The 23,410-nt window shown below is 35.5% G+C and overlaps 1 protein-coding gene across 1 annotated transcript in view; it reads left to right on the forward strand.

The window, feature by feature from the left end:
- Window positions 1-9,657: 9,657 nt before the first annotated feature.
- Window positions 9,658-23,410, forward strand: part of LOC107715022 (solute carrier family 41 member 3-like) — a 59,657-nt gene continuing 45,904 nt past the window's right edge. The window contains exon 1 of the mRNA XM_016521054.1: window positions 9,658-9,735. The gene's annotated coding sequence lies outside the window, so the exon portion shown is untranslated. The remainder of the gene's footprint in view (window positions 9,736-23,410) is intronic.

Raw genomic sequence — 23,410 nt, forward strand, 5'->3', positions numbered from 1 at the left:
CATTTACAAATAAATTGAAAATAAGAACTTTTTTGTTTTTGTGTTGTCTTGTTTGTATTTATGTTTATGTAATAGCTTAGGATGTGAATGCAGATGCTTCTAGCTACATTGATTTTGTGAATGCAAAGACGTAGTTATGCACTGCATTAGCGCAAAGTTTTTATTTCTAGTTTGAACTCCACAGAACAATTTAATTCAATAGTTGTGCTTGCAATGCGTCACTCATGCATTCGGTTTATACACCGTTGCCTTAGAATGATTGATGGTCTCATACCAGTGATGTCTAATTATAGTTGTACCAATTTAAAATAATATGCAAGGGGTCGAGAGAGAAATTGTGCCTTATAATTCCAAATCCTACATTAAAACCCACTCACTTCCTAAAGAAAGAATGCAATGAAGCACACATGTGCCTCTCTTTAACAGAGTATAAGTGAGCCAAACAGTGAAGGTTAAGATGTCATAAAAGAGCTTTAATATATCTTTTAAATCTTTTACAGATAAACCTTGCATATAGTGATACTGAAAAAAGAATCTTGTTTAATTCATTATTTAAAAACAACAGCATTTTAATGTATTATACATCTAGTATAATTTCTATAACACACACACACACACACACACAGTATATATTATACTGTCCAGATTATAATAAATAAAATTTAAAATTTACTCTCTTCCTAATTTTTGTTATATATACAGGTGCATCTCAATAAATTAGAATGTCGTGGAAAAGTTCATTTATTTCAGTAATTCAACTCAAATTGTGAAACTCGTGTATTAAATAAATTCAATGCACACAAACTGAAGTAGTTTAAGTCTTTGGTTCTTTTAATTGTGATGATTTTGGCTCACATTTAACAAAAACCCACAAATTCATTATCTCAACAAATTAGAATACTTCTAAGACCAATAAAAAAAACATGTTTAGTGAATTGTTGGCCTTCTGGAAAGTATGTTCATTTACTGTACATGTACTCAATACTTGGTAGGGGCTCCTTTTGCTTTAATTACTGCCTCAATTCGGCGTGGCATGGAGGTGATCAGTTTGTGGCACTGCTGAGGTGGTATGGAAGCCCAGGTTTCTTTGACAGTGGCCTTCAGCTCATCTGCATTTTTTGGTCTCTTGTTTCTCATTTTCCTCTTGACAATACCGCATAGATTCTCTATGGGGTTGAGGTCTGGGGAGTTTGCTGGCCAATCAAGCACACCAACACCATGGTCATTTAACCAACGTTTGGTGCTTTTGGATAATTTAATAGTGTTTATTGACTTGATGTACATAATCAGATCATGTGCTAACCTCTAAACAGCAGCTCCAACAGGAACAACAACCAATAGAGCAGGAGTCCAGCTCAAAACACTTGTGTATGTTGTTTATGCTGAGTCACCCAGGATAAGGACATATTGAGCATAATGCTTGTGAAGGGCCCTGATGTTTATGGCTGACAACTCCAATTTATGTTGCTCCCTTCACAAGCCCCCAAGCACATGTGGCACTCCTAAAGATGAGAGGAGGGAGTCAGGAAGAGAAGAATGCAGTGAAGTGATGTTCTTTTTATGGCCATCTGTTAGACAGGCTCACTGATGTGAAGGATATCCTCAGTCTACTGCCAAGATCTCCAGACGTTAGCTAACATATGATCTTAAACCTGCTTGACCATAAACGGCAGGCCTGTCTGGACGACTCCAGATTTACTTCTTGAAAACTCAACATTTTATCTTTGTTTTCTACTCGCTGCATATCATACAGCTCAGATGGGCTATGAGGAAACATCCGGGGTCTTTGAGGAGGGTCGGTTGTTTACTGCCATATTCAGATTCATAGTAAGGGATTGACTTTCAGTGTATCATTTGCAGTAATGAATAATGCAGTTCTGTTTCATTCATGTTAGCCTGTTCTATTTTTAATGTCAGCGGGTTCTTTAGGCAGCTTGATTTATTATGCTATCCTGGCAACTTATTAAATGAACGTGTTTTATGATTTCATTTCAGTTTAAAGCTATCAATCAGTCTTCCCGTGTGACTTCGACACTCGCTGTTGTTTAGGGAACTATATTTCCTCGGCACTCCGGCTCTTGCTGTGCTTGGGGAAAAGCAATGGTCTTCCAGCCATTTGACAGATTTATTTTTGGAGCATTTGCCGTTGTTGGAAAGAGTAGATCCATCTGTCGTGACACCAAGGTAACTTTAGGTCAAGTGAATGACAGGTCACAGGAAATGATGCGGTGACTTATTCTATTAACGATTAAATGCAGCTGTTTACAAATGAGGCATTCGGTAAAACCTGGCTAAGGTTGCATGTTCCATTAGGTCAATTTCTGTTCGATAGTAAATGTCTTTTAAGTGTTAATCAATTGCATTGTGCAAAATTGGGACAAGGTGGAGCATTTCAAATCAAACTGCCTGTTCGTCCTGTTATCAAGGTTATGGCATCAATTAGATGAATACAAAAAGCTAACAAACTTTTAAATACTGAACCATCAACTCAAATGTTGTCACTTCCTTTTTATTGCCATTTTTCAAGGTATAAAAATGGTTTAACGGGGATACCGAAATTCATGAACAAAGATCAATTTAACATTTTTATTATTATTATAATTTAATATCAAAATGTATATACTCCTTTAAAATATTTATAAAAAAATTACTCCATCACACTAATATTATAAATACTATTTTTGAATAAAAGTTTTTAATAACTTTTAATTAATGTTAAATATTATTTTATCTAAAATATATACAAATCTGTAATATAATATTTCTATAACATATTTTCTATAATATAATATTCAGCAATGACATTTGACTGACTGGCTGTACATGTAAATTTTTTTTTAAAGAAATTATTTATTATATATTAATTATCAGTATTAACTAGTTTTTTAAACTGAAGTTTCTGATAATTTGGAAATTAGTATATTAAATAGTAATATTTATATAATAATAATACAAATAATAATAATACATTTCTATAATATGAAAAAATCTGTAAGAAAATTTCTATAATATATTTCTACGAGTGTCTATAGACATTAAAATGTAAACACTCTTTTGAATATTTATTTAAAAAGTACTCCGTCACACTAATATTATAACTAATATTTTTAAATGTAAGTTTATAATAAATTTTAAATAATATATAAAATATGACTATTTCTATAATATATAAAAATCTGTAATATAATATTTCTATAACAATTTATATAATATAATATTCAGCAGCAACACTTGACTGACTAGCTGTACATGTAAAAATATTTTAAAATAAAATATTTGATTATTTATTAATTAACAGTTTTTTAAACAGAAGATTATAATAATGTTTAAATTAGTATATCAAATAGTAATATTTATATAATAATAATAATAATAATATTCTATAATATAAACAGATCTGTAATTAAATTTCTAAAATATGTTTCTGTGGAAACACTCTTTTAAATATTTATTAAAAAAGTACTCCATCGTCTGAACTTGTTTCTACATAGAAGTTGTAAATGATTTTATCATAGAAGAGCTGATTGATTAATTAATTATTTAAATTAATATTTAAAAAAAAAATTTTTATTAAACTTTTTTTTTACCATTCTCTTTGAAAGGAATGACGCCACTGACAATGAGAAAGCAGTGCATGTTTTATTCTCATTAGAAGCTGACAGCTTTAGTTTGAAAAACAACTTACTGGTGTACATGTGTGAGATGATTTATGAATATTCCTGCACATATTGCCTTGCTTTTGTTCCCTCTGCTCAGGATTTCATTATAGCTCACAGCTTTGCGGTGCACATTTGTAGGATTCTCGGATTCATCTCAGATAATAAAACCCAGATTTGAACATTGTTGCTGTGGTCAGTTTTCTGAAGGCTCTCAGTTATTCCGTTTTCATGTTGTCATATCCAAACTTCATGCGAGCGGGATTCATTTTGTCTTGCAGGAGGACTCAAAGGATATAAATGTGTTCAGACTTGATCTCTTCATCAAGGTCTCAGTCTAGAAACATCTTGAAGGAATGGAGGAGATGTTGGCAACTCATCTCGCCTCTATTTCCAACCTGAGACACATTCTTTTCTTCGGCAAATAAAATTGGCCATGCCTCTAATTAACTGTTAAAGCCCGGTTTGGTGGTTGCACTCATTTTCTTGTTTTTTTCTTGTTTTCTGTCATACAGGCCTGATTTTGCAGAAATTTACTTGAATACGTTGGTGCACATAAAACAAAACAAAGCATAAAAACTACCAACATCCAAATGTATATAATTTTATAACTTGGGACATTTCCCAGTCATTTTTTTTTTCCAGTCAGAAGGTATTACAAGATCAAACACACACACACGCACTGGCAGTTTAACACCCACAGATTTCTTACACAGGATAAAACACACTAAGTTTAAGGAACAAAACCGTTGAGCTTCAAAAATTTAGTCAGGACTCAATCCTTGGCAGCCATTCCTTTCCCTGGCGAGTACAAGTCTGATAACAAAAGTGCATTTGTTAACTCTGAAGCCTTTTTTCTTCACAGTTCAAAGGAAAGGACAGCAACACAATAGAAGATGTCAAACAGCATGGGAAACCCTGTTTAATGTCTTACGTCAGTGTTATATACACTACTCTTCAGAAGTCTGAGGTCAGTATGATTTTTATTTTTTAGTCAAAAAGGGTGCATTAAAGGTGTCATCGGATGCCCATTTTACACAAGTTGATATTATTCTTAGCGTCTTAATGAAAAGTCTATAACATACTTTGGCTAACATTTCTCAATAGTAGTGTAAAAAACACCCTTTTTACCCTGTCAAAATCAGCTCTGTTTTCAGCACCCCGTTCTAGTCCATGTTGCTTTAAATGCTAATGAGCTCTGCTGACCCCGCCCCTCTCTTCCGTGGGGTTATATATCTATATCTATATCTATCTATATATATATATATATATATATATATATATTAAAATAGAAATCAAATGGATCAAATAAATGCAGCCTTGGTGAGCATAAGAGACTTCTTAAAAAAAAAATCAGACCTAAAACTTAGTATTTGGACAAACTGCATATAATGCTGTGATATATTTACTGCACAGAATACATATTTCCTTTTCACATTGAGAATGAATAACTAACTCATAAACCCCAGGGCACCTCTGTTCCACTCCGATACAGATTGAGAAATATATTACCAGCTGACTGAGGCTGGCATGGACAGGGGTTATCATTAGACAATATGGTGTTACAAGAACAGAGAGAAGAGGCACACACACACATTTCACTCTGCTGAAGGTTATTGGCTCACAGCCCCAGTGTGTGTGTGTGTGTGTGTGTGTGTGTGTGTGAGAGAGAGAATATGGAGGGATTCTGAAGATTGTTTAATATTGCATAACGTGATGGCCTCATTTCACACAGCTGTGCAACGTTTGCATCGCTGAGACATGCACTTTAGTCTGTCTCGGCTGATCCATGGATGAATGTTGTGTTTCGAATGTGTTTTTTGATTGATACAGATGGGTGATATTTAAAGGCAAAAATACATAAATGAGCAAAAAACAAACAGAACTGCAAGAGTAACGACTGTTTTCGAACAGGTTTCCCAAACAAGATTGGCTTTGAAAACATAGCGATATCTTTTGTGTTTCACAGAAGAAAGCTAGTCATACAGGTTTGGAATGACATGAGGGTGAGTAAATGATGACAGAATTTTCTTTTAGGGTGAACTATACCTTTAAGATTTTTCATCTCAGAAAGCCGATTTCCATGTGTCACCAGAACAGAAGATTTCCAAACCCGCTGACCTCTTCTGGAACTTCAGAAATATTCTGATGAAAAATGTTTGCTCATCACATGCGTATGAGACTGTTGCGTGCATGAAAGTATATTTGGTCTGCCCTTGGGAACAGTGCGGTTTCAACACTTGAACTGTGTAATCAATATCAAATAAAGCAATAACTCCAGATGCTCCATTTGTATTCATATCTGGATGTCTGGAAGCAGATGCGATTTGTCTTTTATTATATTCTCAGCACTCTGATGCATGCCAAGTATCCTCCCAATATGTGGAAGAAATGCAAACGAATCTCATCACAGAATGTTCTCCTGAACTTTTATGGACCTGCTCAATGAAACTCTGAAATTGTGGCTGTGATATTAAAACGCTGTATTTCAGACAGATGAGTCTCTGTGAGCATTTCCCCATATAGAGTTCAAGCAATTTACAACAACTTACATGGTGGCCATCATTTGATGGTTGAGGAATCAAAGTCTAAACTAGAATAACAAACCCACAGCTCTAGAAAACACTATTATCTGTGGTTTGGTTTACCTACGTAACTTCATATAGATTTAGTCAGCTAGAGTTTGTACACATAAAACGACTTTGAACCAGTACAGAGGAACTTTATCCAAAACTAATAAACCATAGTAACCTATTTGAATAAAATAAATGAAAAAGTCAGGTAACCTAAAATTATTATTATTATTTAAAGAAAATTATAATCATATAATATTAATCAGCTATGATTAATGTATTCAGATATAAAGTATGAACCTACTTTCCCCCCTGAAAGTACAGTAATATTCATTTATTTATGAGTAAAACTTTTTTAATAGGGAAAAACTTGTATATGCACTGAATGTATGCATTGAGACTGGTTGGTAAGGCATATCAGTTATGATAATAAAGAAATGTGTTCAAATATGTAATTTAAGCAAACAGAAACCTCTGATGCTTTCTGATGCAGCTTTGTTCGGCTTGACCAGACACAACTTGCTCTCAGTCCTCTGCGTTATCGATCATATGTTTACAGTGACCGTAAGAGCTCAGATTCAATCAATATTTGTCTCCGTGAACCTTTGGTGTTCAGGTAGTGGTGACGTAAATGATTTCCAAACAGTCTGCTCTCTGGCAGATAAATGGTTCATAGGGACGTTTTCACCTCACTGGATGCTGATGACACAATTCAGTTTGATAAAGATTTTTTTCACAAAGGGCTACAATGAGGACAAGTCCTGTACGGTGTGTTATTTGCTCTTTGATTAGAAGCTGCTGATTTTTTATTTTTTATTTATTGTTTTAAGAATTGCTAACGCTGACTGTTTGACTGTAATGACTGTTTTCAAGCAGGTTTCCTAATTACTAATCCTTCTGGGTTGCAATTTCCCCCGTAAACAACATTTAAAATATTTTATAAATATTATAGATTTTACAATATTTTACAATATTTCAAGCAAATATTGCATTAAATTATTTTAAAGGGATAAAAAAAGTTGACGGTAGCCATTGACTTCCATACTATTTTCTTCCATATGGAAGTCAATGGCTCAGTGACCATCAAGTGTTACCAACATTCTTCAAAATATCATCTTTCGTGCTCAACAGAAGAAAGAAATTCATACATGTTTGGAACAAGTGGAGGGTGAGCAAACAATGACAGAATTTTCATTTTTGGGTGAACTATTCAGGAAAAAATACAAACTGGTGTTATTTTTCTCCTCCGCAGACTTTTTGTCTCAGTAAAATGGCCATATATACTATATGGCAGTGTATAGTGTTCCATGAACATGTCTATGTTTCTTGACCCCACTTCACTGCTGCTGTTATTTATGACGTCAGTATTTTTGGGTCATTAAATGCATCTCTAACTGATGTAAGGTGACCGTGGCCTGTCAAGGAAAGCCATGTGGATTGCATTGAGGTGGAACGGCAATCCATCTCAGCTCAGAAATGGACTGAGAGCTTGCAGGCTAAATAGGACACTGCCTTTTGAAAGTGCATCTGTTTCTATTGAAGATTTTAAAACTATGTAATTATCAGCGAGGATACAATACTATACCCCGAGTCTGCAAAAAAGTTTTTACAAAAGCATTTTAGTGCTAAGGCAAGGTAAAGTTGAAGGTATTAAACTTCAGTGCATAACACATCCAAGACTGCTTGCGTTACCCTCCTAAAAATAAAGGTTCTTTAATTGGCATCGATGGCTCCACAAACAACCTTTAAAAAAGAAAAAGGTTCTTCAGATTATTAAATTGTTCTTTACACTAAGAAAAAATGGTTCTTTTGGTTGGAAACGCTCTTCGAAGAATGCAAAATGTTTCTTTATGACATTGCTTTTTGGAACCTTTGTTTTTTAAGAGTGAGAAAGACCTAAATGATACATCAAACTGCACACTTATGAAGAAAGGTGTGCTTTTACTTTTATAACTGATTATCAGAATTGCTTAGAATAGCTTAAAACATTTCTGTAATGTTTTCTCACAAAAATCTAGATCTAAACTAGATAAAAATCTGTATGTGCACATGTACCTCAAACACTACGGTAATGAAAAGTTATTTTCAGCCAGCTTATGATCTGCCAACACTCACTTGGCAAAAAAAAAGCTCATTAATCTTCACTCAAAGATGGAATACTCTAATCTAAGCATGTATACAATAGCTCTGCTTGCCCATGGGTAGAAACAAGCCAAAATCAACACAGCACTTAGTAGTAAAGCGTATTCCCTTAAGACAAACTACTGATCGTATAATCAGGTCTTGAACCACCAACACAAAGACACAATTTAGAAAGAAACGGAGCAATTGTGCCAACGAGCCTGCGGAGAATTACTCAGTGTTGTGTAACATTATACAATGGGCTCTCTTCAACTGTACAAACTTAAAAAAAACTCTTACATCCAATAAGAGCTTTTCTCGTTTGCTTCACTTCAGAGTTTGTGGTTGCCAATTTTTTTGCTGATCTCATAAAAGCCGCAGCTGTATGTCACCATCACGGATCTCTAAAGCTGTGTGTGACGCATTCATACTCCTTGAATAGCATGAATGCTGAGTCATATCTGCAGGCCTAATCGAGGCGATTGCTGAATTTATTCCACGCTGTGAGCTAGTGATCTGTGATCTGTGATCAGTGGTTCAAAGAACAGATGTGCAACATCTTGAACAGTTTTACAGGCCCATTGAACAGAGCACAGACGAATCTAGGGTCAGTGGATATTCGGAGTTTAGCCAGACCTCTGTGGATGCATGGGCCCATCTCTTGATTAAATATTGCAATATGATGTTATGACATTAGACTTTGTTGAAAAGAAAAGTCAGTACAAACTCATTTTTTAATAATAAAAAGTACCTACTAAATGAGTTACAACCTAATGCATTTTCAAAGATCAGAAGTCTTGTGTTTGTATTCTTATATGTTTTTTTAAAACACTTTAAAAAAAGTAGTTTTACTGCTTTCTGCACTTTGTTATTCTTCCACTTATTTACCTATGACGGTTAATGAATTGAAAGTCATGCACGTTCACAGAAAATAGCTTAGGCTATTTCCGTTGCAAAATAAGGTGGATACTGATGCCGGTTTCATTCCAGTGAGTTTAGGTTTATTTAGAGGTTAGCAGGCTTTTAATGAGAGCTTTCAAGGAAAATATATTTGCTGGATTATATTTGCAAAGTCATAAATGGGGTTTGCAAAAAATGCAAATGTCTTGGCTTGTGCTTTTAAGTTTATTGAACACCACTGTATATCTGCTTTATTTTCAGAGTTGAGACTGTGGAAACTTGGGTGCTTATTGGGTGAGGATGGAGGGAAGATTTAGTTGCAAAGTCACTTCCAACACGAGTTCGTTGTTATCTGAAGCAGCATTAGCCTCTCTGCTGCCCCCATCAGGTCTGGAGAATCCACACATTTATGTGATTTTACTGCAAGCTTTGGCTTGTGCACAACCGGACAGGTTCACACTCTCTGGAATATACTGGAGTTTGAAGTAAGTTGGCTTGAAATTCATGTTTTGTAAGACAAGGCTGGTTATTTTACTGCAAAATGTCTACCCTCATTTTACTTAATTCAACTTTAAAGATTCACTCATTATGTTTGTTTACATTTTGCTGGTTCTTTTTTTTTTTAATGTGCCAGTTGTTTTAAACTTTATACTGACGCCTGTGGATGCATGACATTTATTTACTAACTGCTACCAGTTCAGACTGAAGCTGTAGGTCAATATCTTTTGATTTGTTGTTGTCTCATATACACACATTAATGAAAGTGACATTTTTTTGGATTCAACCCAACAATTTTCATGTTTATGCTTTGTAATGTGGCTTGTGCATTGGCTAAAAGTCCTGTATGAAGAAAACATTGTTGCTTTGAGTCATCTGCATAACCTGGCAGGTTATAATGTGCCCTCAACATGGCATTGGCTGTTAAAAGGCCATCTGCTGTGTTTACACTAAAAAAGTTATTTCTAGGCCACTAATAGGACTAATTCTTCATCTTAAGTGAAATAATTCCAATCATATTTCTCAGAAGTACAGTTAAATTCTTTGCCATTTTTAAAAAAAATTAGCATTTCTTTAAGGGAAAATAAGAATAAAGGCAACCCACGTCTTAACAATAAAAGCCATTAGCCTATTATATTACACATTTCTCCTTTATTTTTTATAATTTCTTTATAATAACTTCTCATATTGTGTTATATTACATCTTCACTGTGCAATTTGCAAAGAAGATTAGACTCCTGGTACACTTTATATCTGGGGACACACTTCATATCACTTTTACAATTTTGTAAATTACTATTTTATGCTTGTTACTGCATGTTGTTAATGAGTCCCTGTTTGAACTATCTGTCTTATCCTGAAGTACATGCTTTTGTGCTGTTTCAAAAGGAATGAATTCCGGATATATCAGTCTTTGTGCCCAAAATAGAATATGAGCCAGAGAAAACACTGAATAGATAATGGTAGACTTTGATTGCATCCTGTTTAATTCAGAACTCATCAGAAATAGACGACCTCATCAGCTTCTAACAAGCTGATTCCAAAGAATGATGAAGTAGGCCACAGGCTTCTGTTTGTGTGTGTGTTCGTGTCTTGCTGGCACACTGGCTCGGAACTGGAACAATGAGTGTTTTTCTCTTGTTAGGGGCATCTGGTGTCCATCAGTCTAATATGCTATCATATGATAAATATTTGATTTGTAGTGTCTGCTATTGGCTACATTACTGGTCAAAAATATGGAATAATAGTTTTTTTTGTTTGTTGAAAAAGTCACTTATGCTCACCAAGGCTGCATTTAATTGATCAAAAACACATTAAAAACAGTAACATTGCAAAATTTTCCAAATAAACACTTTTCTTGGGAAACTATTATTCATCAAAGCATCCTGAAAAAAGTATCACAGTTTCCACAAAAATATTAAGCAATTTTTCAAAAGCACTGATAATAATAAAAACCAATATTAATAACCGAGAACCAATAATAATTTATAATAAAGGAGCATTAAATGCATTAGAATGATATGATAAGGATGTGACACTGAAAACTGGAGTACTGACTGCTGAAAATTCAGTTTTGCATCACAGGAATAAAATTCATTTTAAAATATATTAAAATAGAAAACAGTTATTTTAAACTCTAATAATATTTCCCAGTAAATCCAGCTTTGTTGAGCTTAAGAGAACAAATAATAAAGTATTCCAAAATTTTACAGATATAAATAAATATACATATATATATATATATATAGCTTTGAAAGCACATATGGCTCATAACACTTGTGTTTTTGTACATAGTTTTGCTAATGATCATAATCTTTCTAATCATATTTGTGGAGTTTGATTGATGTTGATGTGAATGCAGCCCTAAAAACATTTCTTGGACAAGTTAATGATTAAAATTGCAGTATACGTATGTGTGTCTGTCTTCATGTGTTTTTGAGAGTGAGAGAGAACACTGGTACATTTTGTGCCCTCCATGGCCCCGTCACTGCCAAACACATCAAATAAGATCGGTGTTGTTGTGTCTTTGGCTACGGACGGGCACCAGAAGGCCCTTTGTGGTTCCTTACTCCCCTTTTTCACATTTGTCCGCTCCATTGCATTTAAAAATAAAACAAGCCATTATACAGATCAAATATAGGAATTAATGGCCTTTGAGCTGTATCTAAATTTTCCGTTTTGAATGTGGCACAGTATCCTCATAGTAAATACAAATTGTATGCTGTATGGGACATTTTGTGCTCTACTTGGGGACAGAAAGGTACAAAGCAAAGCTGATTCTGTCTCGTCTCAATATATTTTTAGCCCCCTTTAACATGCTGTTATGAACATGATGTCATCGTACTGGACCAATCAAGAGCCAAGGGGCCGTCTCTCATGATCAAATTATATTATTCTTATCACAGAGGGGGTCGTAGAGAGCGCGCAAACACGGGGGGTTAGTCACATTTCCTTAGCACAATACAGCACGGCTCACATCGAAAAATCGTCTCTCCTCAGGAATGGGAGGGGGGTGTTGTTGGAGCCCTTCATCGCTTGGAGGGGTGTTGTGGGGCCCCTGTATCCCCATGCCCAAACACGCTCCACAAGTCTTTCACTCAGCACATTTCAAAACAAGCACGTTCTGGCTCAGTTAGGGACCGTGCAAAAGCTCGCTCTCAAACACAGGACTGGCAAAGCACGCTCTGAAAAACTGTGCTTTGAAAACTACCCTAAGCCTCAGTCTGGCCCCAGTGAGATGAATGAAATGAAAGAAAGACGATTACAGCCTTTTTTCTTTCAAATTGCTATGGAGAAAAAAATAGCAAATGGAGTCTTGCATGAAAGGATGAAAGCAAGTCTTAATATCAAATGCATTTGTGCTTCTCAAGTAAATTTCTCGTGTTAAGGATATTTTAGGGATTTTTAAAAATGGAAAACATGACAAATATACTAAGTATTTCTTTCTTTCTTTCTTTCTTTCTTTCTTTTCTTGCTGTTTGGTCTTTGAACCAATGAATGCCATGACTAATTGTCAACTACTGTGTTTAGTATTTATTTTATTTTATTTATCAGTTTTCATATTTAGAGTGATTTGAACTATTTGTTCAGTCAAATTGTTCAATTTATTCAGTGGTTGGTAACATGTTGGTAACACATATTTTGTGTCAGCTTTGAGGTTTACAAAAAATCTGCTAAAATTCACCTTCAGCAGACATACACATTTAAAGTTTTGTCTTTTGGAAAATCACAATAAAAATGTTGCTGACTCATCCTGCATTACACAGCTTTATGTCCAATAAAATTCTTTCTAGAATGAGAATGTCCCTCCTCTTTATACCCAGCACACCACATACAATATAAAGTCACAACTGTGATGTAACTAAAAGCCCTTTGATTTGTCCTGCCCCAGCTTCCTAATAGTAAAGTCAATAAAGTCAGTAAATTTAATGAGGGAATCTAAGACACACTATGAAGGATTCTATAAATCCCCCAGTATGGACTCATCACCTCAGTATGCCTCAGTCTGTGGCTACTGGGGCTTTCGGCACTTTGCCAAAACCTCCTGACAACAGGATCCTGTTCTGCCATTTCACTGATACCCACATGCAGCTTTTTCTGTATGTCCTCGATTCTTTCTCTCTGTGTCTCTCTAATTGTTCCATGTCTGTATCTCTCTCTCTCTCTCTCTCTCTCTCTCTCTTTCTTTCTCTCAATAGACACAGTGCTTGTATTGTGAGGCCCGTTGTCTGACTAAAAGCTGTGCTAGTATCTGTAAACATGCTGTATGGTCTGGCTTCATGTCCTCAGAAGACTTTGAGGACAAGGCATCTTGCATAAATTAACATAAGCACTGTTAAGTGTTTGAATTTTCCCTAATTACATTATTATCATGGGATCCTCATAGACTCGCCTGCTATTACTACCACTATCTGATAGCAGGAGCTCGGCGAAGCGTTACCTAGAAGTGGTTCAGGTGTGGTGAAAATCACACAAGAGGCACGCAAGGATTCAAAAAAAAAAAAAAAAAACCCCGAAAAAAGTTGCTCTCTCAAAAAAAGATCTGCTCGCCTGTAGAGTAAACACAGTGTATTTCTATCTTCATGAATGATCCCTGTTACGGATGACATACATTTTTAGAGGCGTTTGCTGAGGCAAGCGATACTATGACTGTTGCTTATGCTGTGGTTTACTGATCTGAACAAACTCCTAACCATAAGCAATAAATTTAGGTCTTGCACCCGCAGTGTTTGTGCAACATACATGAATGATACCTCAAAACGTACAGTGTATGGATTTTTGAGAAGATGTGTGCTAGTACTTCTTTAAGCGATCAGATTTGGGGATTCAAGCTATGTAAAGTAACCAGTACAATGCAATAACTGTATAGAAACCACTCAGAACACCCTAGCAACTACATAGCAACCTTTCAGAACCTAGCAACCACCCAGAACACCCTAGCAAAGGCATAAAAAAAGCCCTGGAAAACACCCAGAAAAACCTCTCAGAACACTCTGAATCAACTGCATAGCAACCACTCAGATCAGCCTAGCAACCACATGGCAACAATCCAGAACGCCCTAGTATCGACATGCTAAGATGCCTTAAAATCATAAAAACACCCAGAACATGCTAAAACCTCTCAGAACACCCTAGCAACTGCATAACAACATGCTAGAAGCATTTTAGCTCTAAGACCCTAGCAACCACATAGCAACCATTCAGAACACCCCATCAATGGCATAGAAATGCTCTGGAAAACACCCAGAAAAAAACAGTCAGAACACCCTAGCAACAGCATAGCAACATTTCAGGACAACATAGCAACATCTCAGAACACCATAGTATTGACATAGAGATGCCCTACAATCATAAAAATATCCGGAACATGCTAAAGCCTCTCAGAATAGCAATAAACTAAAACCTTTCAGAACACCCAAGCAACACTATAGTAACATAGAACACCCAGAAGACCTATTAACCATATAGCAACACACGAAAAAACCTTTCAGAACACCCTAGAAACTACATAGCAACACACTAAAAACTTTTCAGAACACCCTAGCAACTGCATAGCAAATTTTCAAAACACCCTAGCAACACTACAGCAACAGTGAAGACCCAGAACACATAGTAACCATATAGCAACATACTAAAAACCTTTCAGAACGCCTTAGTGACTGCATAGCAACACCCTGGCAACCATCTGTAAAACTTTAGAATTGTGGTGAGTTTTGGGCAGGATACAGCATAAATTGTAAAACAAACAAACAAAAATAAATAAATACACAAAAACATAATTAGACACAATAAATAAATAAATACATTTTAATTTCTACCTATTTAAATATCTATTTTAATTTAATCTTTAATTTTTGTCAATGCTGTAGTGTAGAATGTGTTTCCAAACTGTTTTTCATTTCCTTCAGTAACTCATTAAAAAAAGACTGTGAAGTGTGAAATGGAAATATGAAGTGCAAGAAACAGGAAAAAGAGTGTGGGAGAAGAGAAAAAGTTTGCCAGCTATAGTGGTGAACAGAGAGAAAAAAACAACGCAGAAACCCAATATCCCAAGAGAACTAGTCCGAAAAAACAGAGCAAGGGAATGAAAGCACTAAAGATCCAGATAGAGGGATTCTACTATCACTGTGACAACAGTAACTATAAACAAGAATGAAACCGAGGGGCCGGAGAAGCTCCGCCCCTCCCTTACTTCACTTCAAAGATAGGTGATAATGATCCTGCTTACATAACAGTTGGAAGCAGAATGAGAGAGAGAGAGGCCTGTTCTGTGTGAGTGAGGGTGGATGGGGGCCGAGGGTGGATGGGGGCCAAAAGAATGCCCATAAAGCACTGCTTTTCACAGTAATTTATGAGCTCGGGGACATGAGGCCTGTGTTATGTTATTTACATTCACTTTTCATTTATTTTTGCAAAACTGCTCACATCACGAGCCAAAGGTGAAGCTGTATAAAAACTCACGCTGTATGTTGGGCCGGTAAAGTTGTGCTCTCTGCCCTCTCAGAGAACTTTTATGAATGTATGGACCCCACTGTGTGCAGTTTGTACAGAGGAACATTTTGCACGATGGCTGCTTTTCGATCACACACACGCACATATGCTCAACGGGGAGTGCTTAAACGAATGCAAAGCCAGCTTTATAGCTGCATGGCTTTTTGAGGCATTTTTGTTGCAGATGTAGAGCAGATTGTGGATGTTTGTATATTGTAATAATCTATTGCCAAAGGAAAAAAGCATGTATTTTTTCATTAATAATCAATTTATTAATTCATATCAAGCTAAACTTCAATAGACTTGGCTGGAATTGGTATGAAATGAGATTTTTTACTTGTTTTCACCTCATGAATGCAAGAGCCTCATGCTGTGCTTTCCTGAAGGTGAGGCTCATGTTTGTTTATTCAGTGGAAAATAAAAGTGGAAACAGTGAGCTCTTTCACCGCGTCTTTACCGTGTGCATGTGTGTTTATGCGCATCTGTGTATGTGTGTGTCTGAGTGGTCGGTTGGAAAGAGAGAGACCCATCTGGTTCCAAACACCCCCCGAGTTCTAATAAACAGTACTGTACACATTTTTGCATTTATTTTTATTATCTGTTGTATTAGCCAAAATACTTTGATTAGCTGCATTCATGCCATTTTTTAATTATTGTCATATAACTCCCCAGCTAACAGGGGAGTGTCAAGGTTCTGGTAAGTTATGAACAAATGTTCTTGTAGTAAGGTTGAAGGAACGTTTGTTCAAAGTTCTCTAGTCTTTAACGATGTTCTCAAAACACTGGCACAAAAATGTTATTTATACATCGTTCATGGAACCTTTTTCTGAAATGTTTTAATTGAATGTTTGTTTTAAATGTTGATAAATGTTCAAAAAATATTTAAAAGTAACATTCCTATAATGTTTGAAAATTTTCTGTAAAGCTGCTTTAAAACGTAATGGAGTGTGAAAAGTGCTAAACAAATGAAAACTATGAAGGTTTATAAGATGTTTCTGTCAACACTCATAACGACATAATTGATTTATTTCCTGCTTTGTTGATCATTACAAAAATACTTTCAAAAATGTATACTGTAGGGGTGTAACACACATTAATACAAACATTTTTTGGTACGGGTCTTTCGGTTGGGTACGCATGTGTTTTAACCACTGCACGAGTGAAACTTCATTGAAAACTTCCAGTTTTACATAGTTACTTTTCATAAGAAACAAAGTCTCATCTTTCAAATTGTGTCCTTTTTTCAGGAAATTCAAACAATAAATGCCCTTTTGATGCTCTTTGATGTAGCTCAACAGATCTCAGTATAAACACCTCAGTTCAAAAGGCAGCGCAGAACGCGAGTAAACGTGATAATCCCTTCCTCTTTACTACTAGTTTTAATGTGAAATAAACGTGAATGAACATCTCAAGTAATCGCTCAATCAGTGTTTCAACAGCTTATAAACAAAATGACACGTAGTATTTCATTTACCTCAGGCAAGTCATCAGTGTCCGCAGCTCACTAGTTCGCTAGAGAAATTAAGTCTAGAGAAGAGCATTTCACAAAATATTAGACTATCTACTCATTATATTTGACTTTAGGCTACCTGTACCTGTACCTATAAATCTGTTTTGAAACAAGTTAAGACCCACTGTAAATGAATATACTGTATTTCAACAACAAATAGAAATTTTATAATTTAGAAGTTAATTTAAAAACTGCATTATGTGCAATTTACATTTTTCCATATAATTTTTTTTAAAGTGAAGTGTTGCTTATTATATTAAAAATAAACAGTAATTAAATTTAAGTTTAGGCTCTGTTGTTAATTAGTAAACCTTAGTAATGTGTGTAAAACGGCTTCCTATAGTTTAGAGCATAAGCTGAGGTAGATTTATATCCCTTGGAAAATTGTAATTATAATTGAATTTATTTAAAGAAAGAACAATTTGTTCAGTAAACCACTGTTTAATTAAAAAAAGCTATTTTATGTTTAGAATTTCCCCCCTGCTGCACCGAAACCATAGCAAACCGTGACGTCAAAACCGAGGTAAGTACCGATCCTTCATGTTTGTGTATCGTTACACCCCTAGTATAAAATATATATCCTTTTGCAAAAATAAAAAATGAAGCAACAGGTAACATTAAAAATAAAAATTAACATTAAAAAGGCAAAGAGGTTTCTACCAAATTACCTTGTGGAAATGTTGGCTATTATTGCATGACGTCAGGTCATGAAGTTTGAGTTGCCTTTTGAGTTTACTAAGTGAGATTGACAACGATGAGGATAGTTTTTACAAGCATTCACACTTATGTGAATGTTGAATTTATTACCCTAGCAAATTTACATAGATTAGTCATACCTAAAAAATACATCTGAAGAGTGTAGTTTGATTGTGTTCAAATAGGTTTCCCATATGACATTGGTTGGCTGTTGTTGATGTGTCAGCCTAGTCAGGATGCTCAGGTGCTGCAAGTTACGCAAGAATGTTTCCAAAGTATTTTATATTGTCTGTAGAAATAACACTGCAATAATATTTTAACAAAATAAAATAAAAATCAGTTTTGCTGTTTGAATTCATAGCTATCGATGTGGTTAAACACAGTGTGGTCTTTCCTCACAATATTGCCAGTATTTTGTTGATTTTGACTAAAGGCGCTTGCTCAGCGTTTGCATTTGGAACAGACCTTGAGGTTATCTGAAATTAGGTAAACACAAAAAAGGCCAAAAAACAGCCTCAAGAGTTTATGTAACTTTAGGCAAGTTTTAGATATGGCAAACATTCATAAGCAACCATAAGAGTTTACATGCACTTCCTCCGCTGTGGGACGCAATGTGCTTAAGGGTACACAGGTGTGCTTACCGCTTATAGCGGAGGTATGTGGCATACTTACACGCTGCTCTGGGTTGTTTACGCACAAGCACGAGAGGGTCAGAGGGACTGGAAATATCCGAGGTACTTCTGTGACTCGGCCGTTTGTATCTCAGGGATGATGGGGTTTAATTTTACACACGCTTAATAGAAAGAGCACTGAATCATGAAAGAGTTTTTTAGGATTGAGCGTGACACATTACTCGAGTGTTAATGTTAAGGCCGGTGTGTGCGGTGAGCGAGTGCAGCTCTTTAACACCTCAGGCAGGTCTCTGTAAAGCGCCGGCCGCACCCATCATTAGCATCTTATAGAGGAAATGCAGGTCTGGAGGTCTGGGACAGGGCAGACAGTGCGAAATTTCCATCTGGGACTTCTGACTTGACGTCAGCACCAGGTACATAATAATATACCTCATTTTAAAAATACTTTTTAAGTTGTCGTAAATGTTTGGGTGTTTGAATCACAGAACAAGGCCGCTCCCTTTGAGTCATTTAAAATGACTGAAACCTCAGACTTATTAACCTCTGATGACCAAGGTTTATTTGGATTTTAATGAAAATGTTGCCTGTTGGTACAAAATATTGAAACTGGAACCTGTAATATTACATAAAATAACTACCAGACATGTTACACTACATATAAATGTTACTGCAAATCATTTATAGTGCCTTGAGAAGAGTTTCACGCATTTTTATTTTATTTTTTTTATTTTTACCAATTCTTCCCAATCCAAATGTACTTGTCTAAGCTCATGGTACTATCCAAATTTCAGGCCAACCACATATTTTAATTGGATTCAGTTAAATGTTTGGGCTATTCCAGAATACGAAGAATTCTTGGACTTGATTTTGTTTGAAAAGATTGAGCTTTATTTCGATTGTGCCAAACAGTGAGCTTTTCTCTTGAGACAGAGAGCTAAAATGTAGAGTCTTCTGGTAAACTGAGTGACTTCATGTTGGCCTTCTTTAATAGTGGCTTCCTTATAGCCACTCACACATAAAGGCCAAATCTGTGACATGCTGAGAGATTGTCCAGACATCCACAGTTTCTTCCATTTCATCCAAAGAGTTCTGGCTGCTTGGTCACTTCTCTGACAATTGCCCTTCTTGTTCAGTTCTGCAGTTTCAGTATGGATTGTGGCATGTTTTTTCTTTCCATTTTATTATAATGGAACAATCCACGGCCCCAAGAAAGATGTCAGGTTTCACCAATCATTGTATAACTTTTTCAAGCTTTTTTTTTTTTTTTACTCCAAACAACTTCATCCAAAGATACCACAGCAATTCTATGGTCTTGAAGATAGCAAAACTAATCTGATCTGATGCCTTAGTTGTGGTACAAAGTAGATGTAGAGTAAGGAGGAGGCACTTTTTTGTGACATACTGTACCTGTAATAGTTTGTCCCACTACTGGTATATTGTAAGCACAGACTAAAAACAAACTACACTGCTCGCACTATGGACTCCGTCACCATCATTAAGCTTCTGACAACTCTTTTAGTCTTTATTTAAAAAGCATTTTTCCTGAAAAATTTTATGCATTTAACCAAAAATGTAAAAAACAAAAAACAAAAAAACATTGATTTCAGGACGATGGAACCAGAACTGCTAAAACGTTTCTGGGCCTACAAAAAATATGTCACCCTTGCAGTACTCTATATCCAATTTAAAAGTTAAATCTGTGCCACCAAAGTCTATTGCAAAACAATGATTATTTTCAAACAGGTTTCCCAATCACTCCTGCCATCTGCCAATGGTCAGTCAAAACTGATAGTTTCGCCCAGAATCCCACTGGAATATCTCAGAATACTGGAGTGTGTAAGAAGCCATTTTTTTATCTTTAGCATTGCGATTTAATCTTCCTCTATATTTGCTGGAAACATCCAATTCCGTAGTCAATGTTTAGATGCTTACTTTCACACTTAAATTCTAGATAGTTTATTTCATGTTAAGGTAACACTGTGGATGGTTACTACAGGAATTGAAAAACAGCTCATTTAAATCTGTTTGAAAACACTTGATTTATAGCAACTCAGTGTGGTTCAAATAATCACTCTGAAACTAAGCCTCCACTTCCTACAGTGCACGGCATCTCGGTTTCTCTGAACATTTGTGTAGCTTAAATTGAAGCTGAGGGATTTTTTAGTGCTGCACCATTCCCCACTGTGTCCCTGTGGCCTAAACTGTCCCAGCAGTAATTGCTCTTGGCTGACAGCAGTGTTTTTAGGTAAAACAGCTTGTAAGCCCCACTGGTGGGTATGGGGCCAATTAAGCAGGAATGAGGCTTACTGTATGGATCACAGTAATCATCATTACTATTCTACTGGTTAAAGACTAACTAGAAAATTATCATGTGTGTTTCTGCAAAAGTGCGTGTGTACATTTGAGAGTGTTTTAACCTCCTCACAGTCCATTGACGTCAGAGTTTAGTTTGCTTGATTGGTTTAAAAGCTGTTTTTCCAAATTAGGTGTGCACCCAGGAATTGCACCCGAGGCCACTTGAAAATAGGGGTCTGGGGTAGAGTTAGGAAATCAAGAACTGGATCTCATTCTGAACTGGTTCCATTTAAAACAACAACAACAACAACACTGTAACCAAATGATTTTGAAGTTTGTTAATCTGCCTTATGATGAAGTCTGGACTGTTTCACCAATAGATAGTCTTAACAAACGTACGATGCAATCAGTAAAGTTGGACTCACAAATGACTCAGTGAATTTAACAAAAAGACTCATCAATCAATCAAAATCATGAGTATAGTTATGTATTAATATATTTATACAAATACATACGTCTTGTGGAACTTAAATCGAATGTAAATGATTTCTAAAGGATCATGTGGGGCAGAAGACTGTAAGTAATGGCTGCTGAAAATTCAGCTTTGTATCAGGAATAAATTACATTTTAAAATATTAAAATAGAAAACAGTTATTTTAAATAAAACATGACATTATCTTAAATTATCTTAAATATAATTTAAGAGCATAAAAGACCTCTTTCAAAAATATTTAAAAATCCAAATTTTTTTTTTGCAAATTTTTTTTCTTTCTGTGGGAATCGAAAAATTCCTATAGAGGTTCGCAATTGGTATAAAATCAGCCCATCCGATTCGTGAAGATGAACTATCAGGTGAATTAATTCATTTCTGTTTTGCACTTTTGCTAGTAAAATCTAAGAGCCAGAAACATGAGAAAAACTCAAACAAATAGCACTTTCTATTTTTGCCGCCTGTTTCGTGTTAAAAAAACAATGAAAAAAGAGACCTGCAGAGACAGAGCGAGTAGTGTAATCGAACTTGGGTTTAGACCAAGCAATCGAAGTGTGAAACCAGAGTGTTTGTTTTTCCATGTAAGAGTGATGATACCTGTGAATGTGACAGAGCACAGTCACATGTGTCTAGTACCTGACCAATGTACAGTATGTAAGGACACACACAGCTGAGTCACAGTGGCGTGACAGTCAGCTGATAAGAGTGGCTGGATACCAGAGCGGGATTCTGGGCAGAGGGCATTCTTTTTCCACAAGCTTTCTGACCCTATGCCAGGATCACAGGGACTCAATCAGAACTGGCAAGCCTCAGGCTGGAGCTTTGAAACCTGACTGACAGAGTTGGCGTCATTTCTACGATTGAGACACAAGCTAATTCTGCTGATTTTGCAGTGTTGCAGTCACGTGCAGAGCCTTTCTATATTTATGCTAAGGTCTTTAATATGAGAGAGTGTGGCTGCTGTCCCATGTCAAAAATGGAAGGAGAGTTTGTTTAATACAAAAAGCATGTGATTATGGTCTAAAGATGATACTTCATGGTTTACATTAGACATGCAAAGTCGGGAGGTACGTAGTCCCTCATGCACTTTTGCAATAGGTATGATCAAAGTATCACAATATTGCATGTCACTGCTCTGAATTTCAATAGTTTCCTGCCTTTCCAATCAGTTTACATTAAAGGAGTTCACTCAGAAATGAAATTCTGTCATTATTTATTCACATTCCATACCTAAGAGAAGTGACAATGCCTAATAAATTAACGAAATGCTCATTTGAGTCAAATCTTTTCAGTGAATCAGTTGGACTGGTTCACAAATCCATTGATGTATGGTTTGTTAGGATAGGACAATATTTGGCCGAGATACAACTATTTAAAAATCTGGAATCTGAGGGTGCAAAAAAATCTAAATATTGAGAGAATCGCCTTTAAAGTTGTCCAAATGAAATCCTTTACATAGCATATTACTAATCAAAAATTAAGTTTTGATATATTTATGGTAGAAAATTTACAAAATATCTTCATGGAACATGATCTTTAATTAATATCCTAATGATTTTTAGCATAAAAGAAACAATGTATTGTTGGCTATTGCTACAAATATACCCTTGCTACTTAAGACCAAGGTCTCATATATATTTAGATTAAAGGTTTCAAAAGATGAACTTCCATTTTTGGGTGAACTATTAGTGAAACATCATGCCACTAACAAAAATGTACTAATTACATTGAAAATACTTAAGATATTTAAATATCTTTATATACATTTTTGTCTAGCTATTTGAGTTAAATGCTTTGATTTAAATCAGAGACATATTTCCTTAGCACCAAAGCAATGTGGGTTTTTGAATGAATGAACTAAATTGTGATTTGAATGATCTAATTTTGGGAGAAAAAATGATAGGAAGTAAATGAAATGAATTGAATACATCCTAATTAATGGAACTGCATCAACAACAAATTAATGAACAGCTGCATTTAAATCCAGGGACTCAAATTTGTGACTTGTTTTTCTTATTTGGTTCATTTAACTGATTCTCTAGAATGAA

This window comes from Sinocyclocheilus rhinocerous, unplaced genomic scaffold (assembly GCF_001515625.1).
Source record: "Sinocyclocheilus rhinocerous isolate Xijiao unplaced genomic scaffold, SAMN03320098_v1.1 scaffold28, whole genome shotgun sequence".
NCBI lineage: Eukaryota > Metazoa > Chordata > Actinopteri > Cypriniformes > Cyprinidae > Sinocyclocheilus > Sinocyclocheilus rhinocerous.